The 24,525-nt window shown below is 41.9% G+C and overlaps 1 protein-coding gene across 1 annotated transcript in view; it reads right to left on the bottom strand.

Annotated features, from left to right (window-relative positions):
• zfh2 (Zn finger homeodomain 2) overlaps nt 1-23,777 on the bottom strand; it is a 497,688-nt gene extending 473,911 nt beyond the window's left edge. The window contains exon 1 of the mRNA XM_053770880.2: nt 23,677-23,777. The gene's annotated coding sequence lies outside the window, so the exon portion shown is untranslated. The remainder of the gene's footprint in view (nt 1-23,676) is intronic.
• Nucleotides 23,778-24,525: the final 748 nt, after the last annotated feature.

The following is a 24,525-nucleotide window of genomic DNA, read 5'->3' as shown; positions in this document are numbered from 1 at the left end:
GTGTATCCGGTGCTGCACGCTACACGGTACCGTGTATCCGGTGTTGCACGCTACACGGTACCGTGTATCCGGTGCTGCACGCTACACGGTACCGTGTATCCGGTGCTGCACGCTACACGGTACCGTGTATCCGGTGCTGCACGCTACACGGTACCGTGTATCCGGTGCTGCACGCTACACGGTACCGTGTATCCGGTGCTGCACGCTACACGGTACCGTGTATCCGGTGCTGCACGCTACACGGTACCGTGTATCCGGTGCTGCACGCTACACGGTACCGTGTATCCGGTGCTGCACGCTACACGGTACCGTGTATCCGGTGCTGCACGCTACACGGTACCGTGTATCTGGTACTGCACGCTACACGGTACCGTGTATCCGGTGCTGCACGCTACACGGTACCGTGTATCTGGTACTGCACGCTACACGGTACCGTGTATCCGGTGCTGCACGCTACACGGTACCGTGTATCTGGTACTGCACACTACACGGTACCGTGTATCCGGTGCTGCAGCTACACGGTACCGTGTATCTGGTACTGCACGCTACACGGTACCGTGTATCCGGTGCTGCACGCTACACGGTACCGTGTATCCGGTGCCGCACGCTACACGGTACCGTGTATCCGGTGCTGCACGCTACACGGTACCGTGTATCCGGTACTGCACGATACACGGTACCGTGTATCCGGTGCTGCACGCTACACGGTACCGTGTATCCGGTGCTGCACGCTACACGGTACCGTGTATCCGGTACTGCACGCTACACGGTACCGTGTATCCGGTGCTGCACGCTACACGGTACCGTGTATCCGGTGCTGCTCGCTACCCGGTACCGTGTATCGGGTTCTGCACGCTACACGGTACCGTGTATCTGGTGCTGCACGCTACACGGTACCGTGTATCCGGTGCTGCACGCTACACGGTACCGTGTATCTGGTACTGCACGCTACACGGTACCTTGTATCCGGTGCTGCACGCTACACGGTACCGTGTATCTGGTACTGCACGCTACACGGTACCGTGTATCTGGTGCTGCACGCTACACGGTACCGTGTATCCGGTGCTGCCAGAAAGCTACTATCATTTATTGTTCTTGCTAAGAAATGTAATTTCAGGTCTTCGGAATATTTTATTTACAAAAACAGTTATGTACATATTGTTAGGAGAAAATAATGTGGTTATCGCAGATATTAATGATATTGTCTGATACGAGTTTGTGTCTCTGACAGAAAAAGCCTAATGTGTAGGCGAAACGTTTCTTGAATAAAGATAGCCAACTGTTGCACGTGTATCTTAATCTTCAAGAGTTTCGATCATTTTTATTGCGATTTTTGATGAATTTTTAACTCTAGATTAAAGTTATTCCTGATAATTTCTTTTATTTACATGATTTTTGTTATGATATATATAACGCGATTATCCATTTAGCTCAATTTTTCCTAAAAAATGACTAATATTTCTTAATTCTGGCTGTTAAAAGAAAGGAAGATAATGAGATTAATGGATTAAGCATTCCACTAGGAGTTCATCCTAGTGGAACGCAAGACGATGTCCTCATTTCCCCACTGGCGTCTACCAGCTCAGTTTGATGGATTTCAACTCACTGTATGAGCACCATCCTGAGTGATGGAATATGACATAGAAAATGTAGCTAGATTTTATTCCCACTATGCAATTATCGTATAGAATAGGGTAACAGCACACTGCTGATGTATCATATTTTAATTAAAAAAAAAACAGAGCAGAAGGGTCCAGAACCTAGGTGTAAGAGGATACACTGTGAGCAGGGGTCGGTCTGGGACCGTGAGTGAATCGAGAAATGACGTGTTTTACTAAAGTGGTCTAATTGTAAGTGTTCCTTCCAATTGTATATGCATGAGTCTAAATTTCTCAAAGTTGTGAAAAGCCCACTTTAATAACCCCCCTACAACAGTAGTCTCCAACCTTTTAGTATGAAAAGGCCAATTTGAAAAGCCAAATTTAAAGGAGGGCCATATTTCGTAATTTTTATCAATAATAACAATAATATTTTGTAATTGTTGACATTGTGCAGTGTGGAACCTACATAAAAGTGAATTCAAAATTGTATGAGAGGGCCGAATCCATTTCCTAGAAGGGTCACATGCGGCCCGCGGGCCGCAGGTTAGGAACCCCTGCCTACAGTGTTACTCCTCTCCCAGTAGCCAGTACAAAGTGGCATTCTACCAATATAACATATTTCTCATTACCTTTCATTATTAGAAAGAATAAAAAAATCACAATAACGTGTTTAGAATAACTGATCAAAAATTAGCAATTAGGTGAGGAACCTCATGATGATGTTTCGGTCCGTCCTTGACCATTGTCAAACAATGATTAATTTGAATAATCGAATTTTCTTGATATCTTTATATCTGGTGTACCACTTTCCCCAGTATAATATCCATGAACTTTTATTTGCATGACTAAGTGTTAAGTGACAAGTGGCGGGAGGTGGAGGAGGAGTTGGCAACGCCCGGTAGAGCTTTTTTTTTATTATTAAGAAGAAATCAATTGTGAGGTGCAGGGTGCATCACCCCTCCTCCCAGGGCTGACATCACCACAAAAATTTAGAAACAAACAATGCACCGTCACAAATCACAGTAAACACTAGAGAAGAGCAAACAATGCACCTCAACAAAGAGTATATAATACAACTCGCTTCACAACACAAAACAACACTCAATAACAGTCTGTTACACCAGAACGTACTTCAGAGTATAAGGTACAATGCATTAGGCCTCGCCATCACGCCTCATAAAACACTTCAACACTACTCAGCAAAAGCAAACACCAGCACTACACAAAAGCACACATCAGTACTAAACAAAACAACAGCACACACTAGTACTATACAACAGCACACTACAGTACACACAAGCATTACACACTAGTACTATACACCTGCACTACACAACAATAACATACACCAGCACAACACAACAATAACATACACCAGCACAACACAACAATAACACACACACACCAGCACAACACAACAATAACACACACCAGCAAAACACAACAATAGCACACACCAGCAAAACACAACAATAACACACATCAGCACAACACAGCAATAACACACACCAGCAAAACACAACAATAACATACACCAGCACAACACAACAATAACACACACAAGCAAAACACAACAATAACACACATCAGCACAACACAGCGATAACACACACCAGCACAACACAACAATAACACACACCAGCACAACACAATAATAACACACATCAGCACAAGACAACAATAACACACACCGGCACAACACAACAATAACACACATCAGCACAACACAGCGATAACACACACCAGCACAACACAACAATAACACACACCAGCACAACATAACAATAGCACACACCAGCACAACACAACAATAACACACAAAAGCACAACATAATAGCACACACCAGCACAACAGAACAATAGCACACACCAGCACAATACAACAATAACACACACCAGCACAACACAACAATAACACACACTGGCACTACACAACAATAGCACACACCAGCACAACACAACAATAGCACACACCAGCACAACACAACAATAACACACACCAGCACAACACAACAATAGCACACACAAGCACAATACAGCAATAGCACACACCAGCACAACACAACAATAGCACACACCAGCACAACACAACAATAGCACACACCAACACAACACAACAATAACACACACCAGCACAACACAACAATAACACACACTGGCACTACACAACAATAGCACACACCAGCACAACACAACAATAACACACACTGGCACTACACAACAATAGCACACACCAGCACAACACAACAATAACACACACCAGCACAACACAACAATAACACACACCAGCACAACACAACAATAACACACACCAGCACAACACAACAATAACACACACCATAACAACACAACAATAACACACCAGCACAACACAACAATAACACACACCAGCACAACACAACAATAACACACACCAGCACAACACAACAATAACACACACCATAACAACACAACAATAACACACACCAGCACAACACAACAATAACACACACCAGCACAACACAACAATAACACACACCAGCACAACACAACAATAACACACACCAGCACAACACAACAATAGCACACACCAGCACAACACAACAATAAGAGACACCAGGGCAACACAACAATAAAAGACACCAGCACAACACAACAATAACACACACCAGCACAACACAACAATAACACACACCAGCACAACACAACAATAAGAGACACCAGCACAACACAACAATAAGAGACACCAGCACAACACAACAATAAGAGACACCAGCACAACACAAAAATAAGAGACACCAGCACAACACAACAATAAGAGACACCAGCACAACACAACAATAACACACACCAGCACAACACAACAATAAGAGACACCAGCACAACACAACAATAACACACACCAGCACAACACAACAATAAGAGACACCAGCACAACATAACAATAACACACACCAGCACAACACAACAATAAGAGACACCAGCACAACATAACAATAACACACACCAGCACAACACAACAATAAGAGACACCAGCACAACATAACAATAACACACACCAGCACAACACAACAATAAGAGACACCAGCACAACACAACAATAACACACACCAGCACAACACAACAATAACACACACCAGCACAACACAACAATAACACACACACACACCAGTTCAACACAACAATAACACACACCAGCACAACACAACAAGAACACACACCAACACAACGCAACAATAACACACACCAGCACAACACAACAATAACACACACCAGCACAACACAACAATAACACACACCAGCACAACACAACAATAACACACACACTCCAGCTCAACACAACAATAGCACACACCAGCACAACACAACAATAACACACATCAGCACAACACAACAATGAAACACACCAGCACAACACAACAATAACACACATCAGCACAACACAACAATAAGAGACACCAGCACAACACAACAATAACACACACCAGCACAACACAACAATAACACACACCAGCACAACACAACAATAACACACACCAGCACAACACAACAATAACACACACCAGCACAACACAACAATAACACACACCAGCACAACACAACAATAACACACTCCAGCACAACACAACAATAGCACACACCAGCACAACACAACAATAACACACATCAGCACAACACAACAATAAAACACACCAGCACAACACAACAATAACACACACCAGCACAACGCAACAATAGCACACACCAACACAACAATAACACACACTGGCACTACACAACAATAACACACACTGGCACTACACAACAATAACACACACTGGCACTACACAACAATAAAACACACCAGCACAACACAACAATAACACACACCAGCACAACACAACAATAACACACACACTCCAGCTCAACACAACAATAGCACACACCAGCACAACACAACAATAACACACACCAGCACAACACAACAATAAAACACACCAGCACAACAATAACACACACCAGCACAACGCAACAATAGCACACACCAGCACAACACAACAATAACACACACCAGCACAACACAACAATAAAACACACCAGCACAACAATAACACACACCAGCACAACACAACAATAACACACACCAGCACAACACAACAATAACACACACCAGCACAACACAACAATAACACACACCAGCACAACACAACAATAACACACACACTCCAGCTCAACACAACAATAACACACATCAGCACAACACAACAATAAAACACACCAGCACAACACAACAATAAAACACACCAGCACAACACAACAATAACACACACCAGCACAACGCAACAATAGCACACACCAACACAACAATAACACACACTGGCACTACACAACAATAGCACACGCCAGCTCAACACAACAACAACAACACACACGACACAAGAGGAGGTTAAGGCAGCTGGGAGTGGGTGAAGCAAGAGAGGCACACACCACGTTGGATGAAAATCTCTCGCTGGGTTGACGGAGGTACGGAAGAAAAACGGCAATAAAAAATGGCGTGGTAGCTATTCCTTCCCTCCCTCCCACTCTCATCCCCGCTCCTCCTCCTCCTCCTCCACTCCTTCCCCACCACACCTCCACCAACACCGTCCCTTCCGCCCCCACCAATGCGGCCGCCGCCGCTGCTGTCATTGTCGCCGCCACCCTACCGCCAGCACTAGTCGGCAAGTGTAATGAACATCTCCTCATCCTGGTGGTTATATTGGGTGTGATATGTTGTTCCTCGAGTGTACGCTAGCTCTCCAAGCGGTTACCTTAATGCTCGCTGTTTTATGTGATGGTGTGTTCCCAGTGGGAAGGAAGGGAAAAGATAGACAGGCACTGGACGAATTCCCGACTTATACTCTTACACCCTCTCTTTCCCCCCCCCCTCTCTCTCTCTCTCTCTCTCTCTCTCTCTGCCTATCCATAAAATATTATGTAAAACTACAATAAATGTAATACTACTTATATATATATATATATATATATATATATATATATATATATATATATATATATATATGTGTGTGTGTGTGTGTGTGTGTGTGTGTGTGTGTGTGTGTGTGTGTGTGTGTGTGTGTGTGTGTGTGTGTGTCGTTCCGAATAGGTAAAATTGGTCAATGAACTCATTTAAAATTAAATTCTTCCTAAAATTTTCTCTTATACGTTTAAAGATATTTTTCTTCATTTATATTAATGTAAAAAATAATAATTTTGTACCAAAAGCACCTTAGAAAACTTACCTAACCTTATTATAACAAGCGCAATTTAATTTAGCCTAATCCAACTAAATATATTTTAGATAAGTTTACAATAATTTAATAATAAACAAACACAATGAAATATATTTTTTCGTTAGGTTCAGAATGATTTTTTTAATTGTATTTCGCACACAAATTTTCGCTTGCCTTATTCGGCAAGAAGAGCGTTGCTATTTAAGCCAAAATCCTAAGTTTTACCTATTCGGCACGACATTATATATAATACACACACACACACACACACACATATATATATATATATATATATATATATATATATATATATATATATATATATATATATAATATTTTTATTATTATTAACACACTGGCCGATTCCCACCAAGGCAGGGTGGCCCGAAAAAGAAAAACTTTCACCATCATTCACTCCATCACTGTCTTGCCAGAAGGGTGCTTTACACTACAGTTTTTAAACTGCAACATTAACACCCCTCCTTCAGAGTGCAGGCACTGTACTTCCCATCTCCAGGACTCAAGTCCGGCCTGCCGGTTTCCCTGAATAAATATTACTTTGCTCACACTCCAACAGCACGTCAAGTATTAAAAACCATTTGTCTCCATTCACTCCTATCATATATATATATATATATATATATATATATATATATATATATATATATATATATATATATATATATATATATATATATATATATATATATATATATATATATGTATGTATGTATATATAACCTACACATAGGAGAATGACACTTTTGTGCGGGTTATCTCTGTAGTCTTAACGAATTTTTTTAACTCTGCCAACTAACCACAGATTGGTAGAAATTTACGCAATATTCTGTAGATTAATTCTACCCATCCATCTAAGGTTATTCTTATTTTAGTTACTACTGTTTCCATTTTTCAAATACTTTAATTTCGTGAGTTTCGTGATATTATGGGTTTACAGAGAGAGAGAGAGAGAGAGAGAGAGAGAGAGAGAGAGAGAGAGAGAGAGAGAGTGAGAGAATCATGTGTGTTTTACTGTAATTCTCAAAATTCTCAGAAATTTGCATTTTCATCACACAGAACATTAATCACAAACCAGTTTTTATGAGGCGCAATAGGTAATCTCATCACACACGAAATCGTAAAATAAACCTGTTTAATACTAGCAAAAAAGTGTCTAATCGTTATAATTTCATGTATAAACTCAGTGACTAGCTAGAAGTGGCGTCTCGACCAACTTGCCTACCAGTCCCTGGCTCCTGCTTGCTGATTGGTCCCTACAAGGCACAACAATGATCCTGATTGGCTGATTTGGCGAGATCAGTGAAGGCGTGCAGAGGCAGACGCACAGTGCATCCAGACAGGGAGGTGGAGAGGAGGGACTTGACAGGTTGACGGAGAGAGACAGCAAGACAGAAGAAGGAGTATACTTGTTGTAAGGTGCTTTGACCGCTCTGTTAGAACCCTGCTGTTAATTCATCGCCCAAAAAGGACTCCCCGTGTCTCCTCCTTGGATGAAAATCAACTCTTCCTCCCCCTTCACCTCTCTCCCTCCTCCCTCATTAACTTGCAAATTCTGCAATTAGCGCAACCTATCAAATAGACACAAGATAACGCAACGATGAGGTGAAAGTGATGGCCGCCGTGGTGTCACATACGCCCTTTTTTCTGCCTTTCTGTTTTTTTTACTCCGCTATACTCTGTATGATGCGTACGCTACAACACGTCTGCCACACCGTATGAAATGCCCATCATACTGTAAGTTCGGTCTGCCATACCGTAATTAAAGCCAGCTGTACGTTAACTTAGGTCTGTCGTACTTACTAAAGCCTGTTGTACTGCATATTAGGCCTGCCATGCCCTAAGACTGCCGCACCGCAAATTAGGCCTATCGTAGATTAAATTAACCCTGCCGTACCGTATGGTTGGCCTGCCAAAACGTAAGGTAGGCTTGCGGTATCGCAAGTTAGGCCTGCATTACAGCAGTTTCAACTAGCCGTACCATAAGTAAGGCATCTGCAAGGAGGGTGCTGTCTGTGATACCTCGGGTACTCATTTTGCTACGCGGTACTCTAGGTACATCATCAATGTACTGTTAATCCACACACTCAGGTGTTCCCAAGTAAATAAAATATAATCACTAATCATTGTTCTGGCTAGGGACAAGTGATTATCTATGTTTTATAATTATAACCATACTTTTTAAAGGGGTGGGCCGGTTAGCCAGCGGAAGGCCTCGGTCAGATGACTAAAAGCTCCGGCTACGGGATATCATATGACTAAGACTCACTTCAGGACATACTTGTCCTGTTTCCTGACAAACTTGACCTAAACTATCAGGGTTGATAATCTTTAACTGCAAATCTATGCACATTATATCCACTTTTGGTTATCTTTTTCTAATTACACGGATTTTGTATGTATGCGCCCATGCACACGCGCGCACAGCCAGAAATAGGTACACACACACACACACACACACACACACACACACATACACACACACACACACACACAGGAGCTATGAATCTACCCCTGCACCCACAATTAGGTGAGTACACACACACACACACACACATACACACACACACACACACACACACACACACACACACACACACACACACACACACACAAACACACACACCAAAACGTTCAACAGGATAAATGTCCATCGACAGGTAACTTTGACAACCAGTAACTAACTACTACTACTACTACACACACCTACCACACCACACACCACACACACACACACACACACACACACACACACACCTACCACACACCACACACACACACACACACATACATACACGCACGCATATACAACGGGCCTAGTGTCTAATCGACATGTGCCTAGGACAAAATGGTAACTAACACACACACTTTACTACAGTAAACTATCACGAATTTAGGGAAGGGAAGCTTCATGGCGCCCCATCTTCGTTCGTATTACGTACATTTGAAGTTTTCTTCCCAGCCAGCCACGAACAGAGCAAGAACATCTACTCCCAGTGGTCATATTATTAAAATAATAATAGAACATTAGACCTGCGGTTTAAGATCATTAAACGAGAATGGGTAGACTTCATCTTCTTGGGCTGTAGAAAACATGTTTGCTGAAGCACCACAGCGAAGAATGATTCGAAGAACGGAAGTGCAGGCAGCATTAGATTATTATTATAATCAAAAAGAAGCGCTAAGCCACAAGGGCTATACAGCGCTGCAGGCAGCATTAGAAAAGGCTCAAACAGATCAAAGAATATCTAATTAGCAAAACTAAGAGAGAGAGAGAAAAGAGAGAAGCATCATGATAGAAGAGATGAACGTGTGGAAAAAGACACTTATGTACAATTCAGGATATTAATTTGAGGAAACGTTTCGCTACGAGTGACTTCTTCAGGGCTGAAGGAGACACTCGAGACGAAACGTATCCTTTAATAAATGTTCTGAACCGTACTTAAGTGTCTTTTTTTCCACATCTTGTCGGTATCTCCATACCATTTCTCAAAAGCTGAACGAATGAGTCCCCAAAGAACCAGTATAAGGTCCTCTTTTTCCTTAATATATGTAAATGGCTTGCCAGAAGGGCTCAAATCATATGTATTATTATTGTGTGATGTAAAATTAGTGTGAAAAATAAAAACAGTAGAGGGCGAAGACCTGCTACAGACTTCGACGGGTTGCAGGTTAGGTTAGGTAAAATTTGTCAAGAAACAGGACATGTGTTTCCTGACGCGGGTCATATGATGACCCGCAGCTGGAGCTTTTGGTTATCTGACGGAGGCCTTCTACTGGCTTACCGGTTCACCCCTCTAGAAATTATAGTTATAATTATAACTATTAGACTGGGTTGCAGGATTGACTCTTTCAAAGAAGTGGTCACCGGAGTTCAGGCCAAACAAGTTGAAAGGCCATGCAGATCGAATGGATGAAGTGGACATAGATGGAAGCAGTTGAATCACAGGGAAGTTAGGAAACACGTTTTTTTAAAGCGGTAAGCAAGAGGAAGAATGTTACCCAAGAGGCAAGAAACCAACAGTGCAGATCAACTGAACGCTGAAATGCTGGTCCGAGGGGCAGTCTCCCTGCCTGGGCACAATCCAACAAAGTGGGAGCAGCTGGGGCATCACAACTACAAGCAGACATCACTACCACGTCGACACACCTGCCAGGTGCATCGGCTTTTGGGTCACAACCGTTGAAGTCTCCCAGGTCATGTCTGTCACGCAACAATACGAGGACATGCGCGCCAAAACAAGGACACGGACGCCAACACAATGACACGGGTATCAACACAAGGGCACAGGCGTCAACACGACGGCACAGTCGCCAACATGAGGACGCGGGCGTCAACAAGAGGAAACAAGCGTCAACAAGACGACACGTGCGTCAACACGAGGACACGAGACATGACACCCGTGTACATCTTTGTATTATCTCCCTAATCATCAACAGTCACCAGCGGGAGTCTTCGATTCGAAGTCTCGCCTGGGACAGGATAATTAAGCCGTTTTTTTTTTTTGTGACTACAAACCAGGTTTAGCTTCAAAAAGGATGCCGCGCGTGGTTCAGCTCTTTCTAGCACATTATTACAACCATGGGAGGGAGAGAGAGGGAGCGCTAAGGTGTCATACAACGCCTGGTGAATGCCAGGCACTCTGATCCTTCACCGGCATCAAAGCACCCTGCCACTGTCCACCTAGACGTAAAAACATAAGTACCTTTGGGTTAGTTGACTAATGTGGGATGCATTCAGGAAAAGGTTGTGTTGGAAAACTGCAGTACCTGCTGGAATCTCATATCCTGTGTAAGAAACCACTACACTCCGGTCCTGTGTGCAAGTAACTCCAGTACTTGCTGGAAGTACTCACGTGTCTTTTTACTAGTGATATTTCATCTACACAATATTATTTATTTGTATTGTCGCCTTAAACTTGAACAGGATACAAATTTTTATGAAGTATAGACAATAGCTAATGTTTATAACCTATTAAAACATGGGTGAGGTGTGTCTTCGATCCTCAATCATCTCAGTCACAATTCCTGGTAAGGAAGGAAAGTCAAACACCTACATACTGCCAAACACTGCATAATTGTTGCTCTGTTGCACAGCTCACTGGACGGCACTTTTCTTTTAGGCAATCCTTTAAACAAACTTAGTTACCCTACAAAATAGATATTTTCGAATATTTTGTTTTATGTATACATAATTTATGCTAATTAACTTTGTGCACAAGATTTTTTTTTTTTACACCCACACAAGCTTAGCAAGAAGCTCGGTAAACTTTGCAAAATACCACTGTCCTTGAGTGAAAAGCTGGGATGCTACGAGTACACAGAGATAACATAAATGTTAGGGGCCTTTCATCACCCGCCCTTCATATTTAAGGGAGATAACCAACAGATCCCTGACTGTCTTCAAATGAAATCTTAATAGGTTCTTTAAGACAGTTCCTGGTCAATCAGGCTGTTGGACTGCGTTCGCCCCTGCATTATCAGCCTGGTTGATCAGGCCTTGATCCACCAGTAGACCTGGTCTGAGACTGTGTAGCGGGGACATTACTGACTCCACGGGACTATCCTTCTAGTAATCTCATTTAGCTTTGCTAAAATTACTGTAATATAATTTAGTTTAATCCCGTCAATCCTTTTTCAAGTTCGCCTAAATTTAGTTAATATAATTTAAGATTAATTAACTGTATAAAGTTCAGACATTGTTTTGAAACTGTTGCTCAAATCCAACACGATTCAGTATTCAGCGAGCCATTAATCAGCCTAAAGAGTGACGACCCAAATGAGTTTCTCATGAACGAGATGCAAAACGCTAAACACATCTCCATAATCACTGTTAAAATTCTAAGACCACTTGACTTCGAAGAAGCCTTTGATTGCATACCAATACATTCCTCCCCAGGCCACAACTCACTGACTCCCTATTCATGAAGAATTGCAAGAAGCCATTATAATATGCCTTAAATATTTTGTAAAAAAGGAGCCTGGACACCTTAGTCATCTCAGTAATTAAAAAAAAACAAACTATATAGCCCCATTCCACAAAGGGGTTTTAAGAAGTACGGTTGGTTATCCCATGAAATGGTAGCAGTTGCACAACCCAGGTAAGCATGAGTTAAGAGTTGGTCGCTCCTGCCTCTCGCAATTGTTGGACCATTAGGGCATGATCTTGATTACACTGGAAGACAAGCAAAATGCATTAGTGTACACCAACTTTGTGAAAACCTTTGACAAGTGCAACCATGGGGAAATTGTGCATAAAATGCGTACCAAAGGAATAAATGGAAAGGTGAACAGATGGATATTTGACTTCCTAACTAACAGAATCCAAAGAAGAGGTTGTTAAAGTGAAGAGTTCTGTCCCCAAGGCACATTACTTGCCCCACTTAACTTTCTAACAGACAGGGACAAAGCGCTGTATCATCCTTTGCAGACAATACTAGAATCTGCACGAGAATGACATCCATAAAATACACATCGAACCTCCAAGCTGTTATTAACCAAGACTTCCAGTGGGATACTGATAACAACATGAAATTCAACGAGGACAGATCTCAGTAAATTACGGAAGGACTGAATAAATAAAAAATAATATTTAAGTATAAAAAACTCAAATCACACGATAGAACGCAAGCCTAATGTGAGAGACCTGGGAGTGATAATGTCAGAACTCACGTTCAAGGAGTACAGCAATGTTATTATCGCAACGGCAAGGAAAATCAAAGGTTAGATAGCTAGAACTTTCAAAACAAGAGATGCTAGGCAAATGGTGACACCTTTCAAGTCACTCTTTCTTTCTACATTAAAATGTTGCTTTATACTAATAGTCCTCTTCAACGCAAGAGAAACTGCAAAACTGGAAAATGTTCGTTATACCTTCACAGCTGAGAGCACTTGAAACCCCTTGAATTGTACTCTTTAGAAGGCAGGAAAGGTACATGATAATCTACACCTGGAAGATTCTGGATGGATTGGCCCAAATCTGCATATTGAAATTACTGCATGTGAACACAAGAGGAGTGGCAGACAGTGCATGATAATATAAATAGTTTAGTCAACCGACAAGTTGAAGATTGAAACATTTCTTCAACTTTTAGGATTTTTTTATGGAAACTACCAACCACTAGCTTCATCAGTGCACTACAAGGAAGAACAGTGGAAGACGAGAAGGAGTTTGAGGTAATCAGTCCCTCTGCCTGGAGATGTGATCGGTCCATCAATCTTGATACAAGTACACCAAATGATCGGAATTTTTTTCACCTGTGACGCCACCTACCACTGCTTCGCCTCACCTATCTGCAGTATATAACCACTTCTCCGTGCATATGCTGTACGTTTATCAAGACTGATAGAACGAACACATCATCTCTAGACTGAGGGACTCATTACCTTGATCAAAGTCCTTCTCGTCTTCCATTGTTCTTCCTTGTATTGGACTGATGAAGCCATAGGTCGGCGAAACGCTTCCACAATAAAGATACCCAAATGTTGCACACGTGTCTCATTATTCAATGTAGGATAACTACAGTGAAAAGCAAGAAGCGAGAATTGGATAAGTGTTAAGAGACCACAATACACCTTCCCTTCACGCATAACGTAGCTTACCTACAAACTCCCTGACTGTCGTCAAGACAGAACTCGACAGATTCCTCAAATCACTTCCAAATCAGTCGGGCTTTGGTGCATACGTTGGACTGCGAGCGGCGAGTGCCAACAGCCTGATTGACGAGACCAGCAATTAGAGGCCTAGTCTGGGAACGGGCCGTGGGGGGTGACCTCCGAAAACGACGATAGGTAATTTACAGGCAGCAAAAATATTACACTTGTTTGAAAAACCCATAACAGAAGTGCCTTGATGCCGGTGAAGGTATCTAGATTCAAGGACGTTGTCCTGTTTTCCGCTCTCCTGGATCGTGCCAGATTACCCACTATTCTCCATGTGACGCATGGCCCCTTTCCTAAGGGTTTAGCGCTTCTCACTGATTAAATAATAATTATATGGAAAAAAGATCGATGTTTTATGAGCCAATATGACATAAGGTTCTGACGACGATTACCATGAGGTTCTGAAGATTACCATGAGGTTCTGAAGATTACCATGAGGTTCTGAAGATTACCATGAGGTTCTGAAGATTACCATGAGGTTCTGAAGATTACCATGAGGTTCTGAAGATTACCATGAGGTTCTGAAGATTACAATGAGGTTCTGAAGATGATTAATATGAGGTTCTGAAAATTACCATGAGGTTCTGAAGATGATTACCAAGAGGTTCTGAAGATTACCATGAGGTTCTGAAGATTACCATGAGGTTCTGAAGATAATTACCATGAGGTTCTGAAGATGATTACCATGAGGTTCTGAAGATAATTACCATGAGGTTCTGAAGGCGATTACCATGAGGTTCTGAAGATAATTACCATGAGGTTCTGAAGATAATTACCATGAGGTTCTGAAGATGATTACCATGAGGTTCTGAAGATAATTACCATGAGGTTCTGAAGATAATTACCATGAGGTTCTGAAGATAATTACCATAAGGTTCTGAAGGCGATTATCATGAGGTTCTGTAGGCGATTACCATGAGGTTCTGAAGGCGATTACAGTGAGGTTCTGTAGGCGATTACCAAGAGGTTCTGAGGAAGATTACCATGAGGTTCTGAGGAAAACTATTATGAGGTTCTGAGGAAGATTACCATGAGGTTTAGGAGACGAGTACCATGAGGTTCTGAAGATGATTACTATAAGGCTCTGAAAGCGGTTACCACGAGGTTCTGATGAATATTGCCATGAGGTTCTGAGGAAGATTGCCATGAGGTTCTGAGGAAGATTATCATGAGCTCTGAGGAAGATTACCATGAGGTTCTGAGGAAGATTACCACGAGGTTCTGATGAATATTGCCATGAGGTTCTGAGGAAAATTACCATGAAGTTCTGAGGAAGATTACCATGCAGTTCTGAGGAAGATTACCATGAGGTTCTGATGAAGATTACCATGAGGTTCTGAGGAAGATTACCGTGAAGTTCTGTGGAAAAATATAATGAGGTTCTGAGACAGATTACCATGAGGTTCTGAGAAAGATTACCATGAGGTTCTGAGACAGATTACCATGAGGTTCTGAGAAAGATTACCATGAGGTTCTGAGACAGATTACCATGAGGTTCTGAGAAAGATTACCATGAGGTTCTGAGACAGATTACCATGAGGTTCTGAGAAAGATTACCATGAGGTTTTGAGGAAGATTACCATGAGGTTCTGAGGAAGATTACCATAAGGTTCTGAGGACGATTATCATTGATTTAATTTCTTCCCCTTTCTCAACTTTCTGTCTCATTCTCGCACCACAAGTGGTGAACGTTCAGATTTGAACGTTTCCATTTTTATCTCGACCGCATCGTTGCCAAACGTATGAGGTCGTTTTCTTTACGGAATCTGAACTAAATTAACCTGTCTTCGATTAACTCAACCTAAATTAACCTGACAAATTAATCTAACCTAAATTAAATTGACCTAACTTAGATTAACCTCCATTAACCTAACAAATTAATCTAACCCAAATTGACATCCTCAATTAACTTAAATTGCCATAAATTAATTTAACTTAAATTAACCTATTGTAACCTTAATTAACCTAACCTGTATAAGAAAACAGAATTAAAAAAACTACGTCAAAAGGAGACAGAAAAATGAGGATAAGTTGCAGTTTCTATTGCTACGATATTCTTGTTTTCTATTGCTACGATATTCTTGTTTTCTATTGCTACGATATTCTTGTTTTCTATTGCTACGATATTCTTGTTTTCTATTGCTACGATATTCTTGTTTTCTATTGCTACGATATTCTTGTTTTCTATTGCTACGATATTCTTGTTTTCTATTGCTACGATATTCTTGTTTTCTATTGCTACGATATTCTTGTTTTCTATTGCTACGATATTCTTGGTTTCTATTGCTACGATATTCTTGTTTTCTATTGCTACGATATTCTTGTTTTCTATTGCTACGATATTCTTGTTTTCTATTGCTACGATATTCTTGTTTTCTATTGCTACGATATTCTTTTCTATTGCTACGATATTCTTGTTTTCTATTGCTACGATATTCTTGTTTTCTATTGCTACGATATTCTTGTTTTCTATTGCTACGATATTCTTGTTTTCTTTTGCTACGATATTCTTGTTTTCTATTGCTACGATATTCTTGCTTTCTATTGCTACGATATTCTTGTTTTCTATTGCTACGATATTCTTGTTTTCTATTGCTACGATATTCTTGTTTTCTATTGCTACGATATTCTTGTTTTCTTTTGCTACGATATTCTTGTTTTCTATTGCTACGATATTCTTGCTTTCTATTGCTACGATATTCTTGTTTTCTATTGCTACGATATTCTTGTTTTCTATTGCTACGATATTCTTGTTTTCTATTGCTACGATATTCTTGTTTTCTATTGCTACGATATTCTTGTTTTCTATTGCTACGATATTCTTGTTTTCTATTGCTACGATATTCTTGTTTTCTATTGCTACGATATTCTTGTTTTCTTTTGCTACGATATTCTTGTTTTCTTTTGCTACGATATTCTTGTTTTCTTTTGCTACGATATTCTTGTTTTCTATTGCTACGATATTCTTGTTTTCTTTTGCTACGATATTCTTCTTTTCTTTTGCTACGATATTCTTGTTTTCTATTGCTACGATATTCTTGTTTTCTATTGCTACGATATTCTTGTTTTCTATTGCTACGATATTCTTGTTTTCTTTTGCTACGATATTCTTGTTTTCTTTTGCTACGATATTCTTGTTTTCTATTGCTACGATATTCTTGTTTTCTATTGCTACGATATTCTTGTTTTCTATTGCTACGATATTCTTGTTTTCTATTGCTACGATATTCTTGTTTTCTATTGCTACGATATTCTTGTTTTCTATTGCTACGATATTCTTGTTTTCTATTGCTACGATATTCTTTTCTTTTGCTACGATATTCTTGTTTTCTATTGCTACGATATTCTTGTTTTCTATTGCTACGATATTCTTGTTTTCTATTGCTACGATATTCTTGTTTTCTATTGCTACGATATTCTTGTTTTCTTTTGCTACGATATTCTTGTTTTCTTTTGCTACGATATTCTTGTTTTCTATTGCTACGATATTCTTGTTTTCTATTGCTACGATATTCTTGTTTTCTATTGCTACGATATTCTTGTTTTCTTTTGCTACGATATTCTTGTTTTCTTTTGCTACGATATTCTTGTTTTCTATTGCTACGATATTCTTGTTTTCTATTGCTACGATATTCTTGTTTTTTATTGCTACGATATTCTTGTTTTCTATTGCTACGATATTCTTGTTTTCTATTGCTACGATATTCTTGTTTTCTATTGCTACGATATTCTTGTTTTCTATTGCTACGATATTCTTGTTTTCTTTTGCTACGATATTCTTGTTTTCTATTGCTACGATATTCTTTTCTTTTGCTACGATATTCTTGTTTTCTATTGCTACGATATTCTTGTTTTCTATTGCTACGATATTCTTGTTTTCTATTGCTACGATATTCTTGTTTTCTATTGCTACGATATTCTTGTTTTCTTTTGCTACGATATTCTTGTTTTCTTTTGCTACGATATTCTTGTTTTCTATTGCTACGATATTCTTGTTTTCTATTGCTACGATATTCTTGTTTTCTTTTGCTACGATATTCTTGTTTTCTTTTGCTACGATATTCTTGTTTTTTATTGCTACGATATTCTTGTTTTCTATTGCTACGATATTCTTGTTTTTTATTGCTACGATATTCTTGTTTTCTATTGCTACGATATTCTTGTTTTCTATTGCTACGATATTCTTGTTTTCTATTGCTACGATATTCTTGTTTTCTATTGCTACGATATTCTTGTTTTCTATTGCTACGATATTCTTGTTTTCTTTTGCTACGATATTCTTGTTTTCTATTGCTACGATATTCTTGTTTTCTATTGCTACGACGTTCTCGTTGTTCTATTCTTGCAATATTCTCGTTTTGTGTTATTTCGGTATTATCGTTTTTTATTCCTTCGATATTTTCGTTTTCTATTCTTTCAATATTCTCGTTTTCTATCACACTATAACAATCGAATGTTCAGAGACAATTACTACTACAGTTAGTATTACCTCCCTTTCCCTACAACTATTACTACCACTACCAGCCTATCATTACTTCTTTCTCTTCCTCTCTTGGTCCCGTCCCTATCTCCCTCGCCTATATACACTTACTCCCTCACTCTTTTGTGTTAAATATGACTCTTGTTTATAACCATAACCATATTTTTTAAGGGGTGGACCGGTAAGTCAGCGGAAGGCCTCGGTCAGATGGCCAAATGCTCCAGCTGTGGGTCATCACATAACTCTCACCCTCATCAGGAAACACCTGTCCTGTTTCCTGACAAACATTATACCTATTATCTTTTGTGTTAGTGTGATTTTGTAAATGGTCCAAATCGGACCGAAACGCCATCCTTTGTGCGAGTCGTGTATTCAAAATTATTTCTATTTTGTTTTGAAGCTTCTAAATGGCTGCAAATAATTGGAAAATGATTTTGTAACAGTTGTTTCATGTGAGATTTTGTTGCACACCTGGGTCAGATATCCCTCACACTTGTGGTGGATATCCCTCGCACCTGCGGCAGGTATCCATAGTGCCTACGTCAGGTATCCCTCGTCACTGTGACAGGTATCTCTTGCACCTGTGCCAGGTAGCTGTTACACCTGTGACAGGTATCACTCTCCTTTGTGCCATGTATCCTTTGCATCTGCAACAAGTATCCATTGGGGATCTCGGTGGCTGTGTGGTAACAACACTGCGCACCACCGAGATGGTCCTGGGTTCGATCCCAGCCATGTCCTAGGACACATGTGTCTCGCAATGCCCCGGGCGAGGAACTGGGTGGACGAATGTAGCTGGGGTGCGTTCTTCACCTGGGAGGAGTTGGTCCTAACCCTGGTTCAAGAACCTGGGTGCAGTGGTTCGCTTTTGTAAAAATTAACAGCCTAGTTGATCAGGCCCTGATCCATCGGGAGGCCTGGTCATGGACCGGGCCGCGGGGGCGTTGATCCCCGGAATAACCTCCAGGTAACCTCCAGGTATTGCGCCTGCGCCATATATCCTGCATGCCAGCACCAGGTTTTCTCACTCCTTCGGCAAGTATTTCTCGCACATGTGGCAGGTATCCCACACACCTGTGGCAGGTATCCCACACACCTGTGGTAGGCATCCATCTCACCTGTGGCAGGGATTTCTCACACCTGTGGCAGGTGTCCCTCACACCTGTTGGAGATCTTTCTCACACGAACGGCAGGAAATTTTGCAGGAGTCCCTCACCCATGTGGCAGGAATTTTTCACCCATGTGGCAGGAATCCCTCACCCATGCGGCAGGAATCCCTCACCCATGCGGCAGAAATCCCTCACCCATGCGACAGGAATCCCTCACCCATGCGGTAGGAATCCCTCACCCATGCGGCTGGAATCCCTCACCCATGCAGCAGAAATCCCTCACCCATGCAGCAGGAATCCCTCACCCATGCGGCAGGAATCCCTCACCCATGCGGCAGGAATCCCTCACCCATGCAGCAGGAATCCCTCACTCATGCAGCAGGAATCCCTCGCCCATGCAGCAGGAATCCCTCACCCATGCCGCAGGAATCCCTAACCCCAGCGGCAGGAATCCCTAACCCCAGCGGCAGGAATCCCTCACCCATGCCACAGGAATCCCTAACCCCAGCGGCAAGAATCCCTCACCCATGTGGCAGGAATCTTTTACCCCTCCGGCAGGAACCCCTCACCTATGCGGTAGGAATCCCTCACCCATGTGGCAGGAATCCCTCACCTCTGTGGCAGGAATCCCTCACCCATGGGGCAGGAATCCCTCGCACATGTGGCAGAAATCCCTAACCCCAGCGGCAGGAATCCCTCGCCTATGGGGAAGGAGTCCCTCACCTATGCGACAGAAATCCCTCACCCATGCTGCAGGAATCCCTAATCCCAGCGGCAGGAATCTCTCACCCCTGCGGCAGGAATCCTTCATCCATGCTGCAGGAATTCCTCACCCCTGTGGCAGGAATTCCTCACCCCTGTGGCAGGAATCTCTCATCCCTGTGGCAGGAATTCCTCACCCCTGCGGCAGGAATCCTTCATCCATGCTGCAGGAATTCCTCACCCCTGTGGCAGGAATCTCTCATCCCTGCGGCAGGAATCCCTCACCCATGCCGCAGGAATCCCTAACCCCAGCGGCAGGAATCTCTCACCCCTGCGGCAGGAATCCCTCACCCATGCGGCAGGAATCCCTCGCCCATGCGGAAAGAATCCCTGACCCATGCGGTAGGAATCCCTCACCCCTGGGGCAGGAATCACAGCTATTAACGCTCTACCCTTTTCACTGTCAAGACACTGCCTTAACAGTGTCTTGACAGTGAAAAGGGTAGAGCGTTAATAGCTGTCTAGACACTGTCAAGGCAGTGTCTTGCAGTGTTTTGCAGTGTACTGCAGTGTTTGCAGTGAGAACTTACATCACATGTTAACCTCGCTGTTAACAATACCATCTGTTATAGCTGTTAATGTTACCATTTGTTGTCTGTTGGATATGTTAATGATACCATCTGTTGTATATGTTAATGATATATGTTGCATCAGTTAATGGTACCACCTGTTGTATCTGTTAATGACATCTGTTGCATCAGTTAATAACATGTTGCACGTTTGTGGTATCATCTGTTGTATCTGTCTATAGTTTCTGTTAATTATATTATTTCATGTATCTGTTAATGTTGCCATACGTTGCATAAATTAATGGTATCATTTGTTTCAGCAGTTAATGGAATCACCTGTTGTATATTTCCGTTAATGGTATAATCTATTAAATCTTTTAATGGTATCGTCTGTTATTATTATCAATAGACCTCCTGAATGGAGTACTTTTTTTTTCCATAGGTTTAAAAACTGAAGAACCCGCTGAAGACAGACATGCTAAGCAGGTAGGTCCCTTTATTTTAACACGTTTCTCCCTCAGCAGGTTATATCAGGCCCTGTTGTGGGGGTGGGAATGGTATGAAATAATGTTTTTCCTGCTTGAAGTATCTCTATAAGCAGGTACGACAGCTATTAAGATACAGTCGGGAAAGTAAAAGTTAACTTACACTGAATGTACGATTATATTATTATTTTTTTTTATATTATTATTCACATGCTTAAAGATAGCAGGTAAATCATACAGAAAGAAAAACGTTGAATACCAGCCAGCTGCTTATAATATGCCTATTTTGTTGCGAGGATACATCTTTTCTTTCTGTACTCGTGAGAAGTGTTAAACCCGTGTGGGTCATTCTACACTAGCAGTGGAGACTCAATCCTCTGTCTGTATTGAGCAAGAGATGCGTTACCATTCAGTATACGTACACTCATCCCTACGATAGTCCTTCACCGGGTACCTTACTATGAGTGGTTTGTAAAAAAAATGCTTTATCCTTCTTTTATAAATTTAAACCAAACCCAAAATATTTTCGTTTGGAAGCTAGCATTAGGTAATACTCGTAATAGTCTAATACAAATATTCTTCAATTAAAATTTAACTATTAATACCCAAAAGACGCATATGCTTTTACAAAATGCATATACTTTTAGAAAAGGTACATTCGTATGAACCTGATGGGTTCTCACAGGGTTCATCTTAATTTTCCAACCACCAGCAATAACGCTTCAATTGTAATTTAATAAATACAATAAAGTTGGGCTGAAAAACAATATTAAATTGTGGATTACACTAACATATAAAAAATTTACATTAATAAAAAAGTGATAAACTTCTATGGATGATTCAGCGCTATGAACCAATTTAAATGCTTTTATAATTGATATTAAACAAGAAACAGATATCACATGTGTTTATATCCGTCTGGCACATATGAACATAATAGTACTGGAGTGACTTCTTATAATCGGAACCCACGTCTTGTGTTCTCTGACGAATAATTTAAAACAACAACAGCAAGCAGTATAAGCCAAGCTGGGTGATGTCGGTACACAGGATCAAAGCCAGAGTCAGGTCATGGTCGGTGACGTCAGTACACAAGACACGGCCACAACAGAGCCAGGCCGTAGTAGGAGACTTTAGTACACAGGGCAACAACAAACAGACCCAAGCCGTGGTAGGAGACTTTAGTACACAGGGCAACAACAAACAGAGCCAGACCGTGGAAGGAGACTATAGTACACAGGGTCACAACAAACAAGAGCCAGGCCGTAGTGGTAGACAAAAGGTGTGGGAGGTGGAGTGTGTTTGGGGTTGTGCGCGCTCAAGACTGCCACGATAACTCACTCCTTTCCCGGGCTACAGCTGTTCTCCGCACGTGGCTGCCCTCACACAGTATACCGCACGTGGTGAGGGGTATACGCCCACCCCAGCATAATCCCTACACTGCTCACACTGTACCTACACCATCACTTCACTATAACAAAATTATACGGCTTTGTAATGTATGTAAATTCGACACAACGCGGGGCGTAATTCACACTGCACCTCAGCTCGTAGTGATTACAAGTTAACACCCACTTGTGTCCCCTTCCTCTGTCACCCCCTTACGCCAGTCCCCCACCCCCTCCTGGGTGATGTGGTCAGGTGACTGCACAATACAATAACACAAGACAGGTGTGTTAGGGAGGGTCGGGGGAGGGCTGTTAGCACGGGCGATGGGTGGGAGTGGGGGATGCGCGGCGATGTGCCCCTGTCTCCCCCCCTCTGGCTCTGGACGCCCTCCATCATAGTGGGGCGGGGCAGGGTGGGCGTGCACGTGTACCTGTGGTCATGACGGTTGGGCGGGCGTGGGTGACGGGCGTGGAGGAAGGCGTGTGTCCTGGGCTGCGGTGCGCCTCACACTGTCCGCCGCGTCGAGCCGCCACCACCACCAAGCTCTTGCATACATTGGAGCGACTGGCATAAGCGCACCACTAATCAATGCCTGAGACCTGGTGCGCCTGTGCAACCCCACGCTCTCCCACACCAAAATAATTAATAATCACATCTGCCGCCTTGAAACCCTGCCTGCCCCTCTTCTCCTTCCTCTTCGTCTTCCCCTTACCATAACTGCCTCCTCCCCCTCCTCCTTCACCCTAGTGGTAGCTAAGCTCCAGACAGCGATAGTCCCGTGTTTCCTATCCCAGCGACCGAGCGTCAGAGGGAAGGACGAATAAGCTACCATTGCCACGAGAAATCAGAGGGAGTAGGGAATTGGGGAATAGGTGATGGTTAAGAAACAGGGATGTAAGTCACAAACACCAATAGGAAATTGCATATTTAAATTTTTATTTTGCATGAATCTTACATATCAAACGCGGTATAAACCTGGTAAGAAGTGTAAAAGCAAACAGTGTAAGGATTGAACGAAAGCAAATATGATAAAGAGTGAACGAAACTAAACATGGTAAGGAGTGAACATAACCAAAGTAAGGAATGAACAAAATGAAGGATAACGCACCTCCGGTAAGACCCAAGGTGTGTGAGTGTGGGGATGGGGGCAGAACTAAAGACCAGGTGGTAAAGTAATCATCCAATCCAGTCCTTGAGGAAGAACTGCTGGAGCTGGGAGGAGCTGTGGAAGTGTGATGAGAACGAGCGAGGAGGTAGTCTGCACACTCTCACAGGCAGA

This window comes from Cherax quadricarinatus, chromosome 4, assembly GCF_038502225.1.
Source record: "Cherax quadricarinatus isolate ZL_2023a chromosome 4, ASM3850222v1, whole genome shotgun sequence".
NCBI lineage: Eukaryota > Metazoa > Arthropoda > Malacostraca > Decapoda > Parastacidae > Cherax > Cherax quadricarinatus.
The sequence above is the reverse complement of the archived record's forward strand: the minus strand, read 5'-3'. Positions and strand labels throughout refer to the sequence as shown.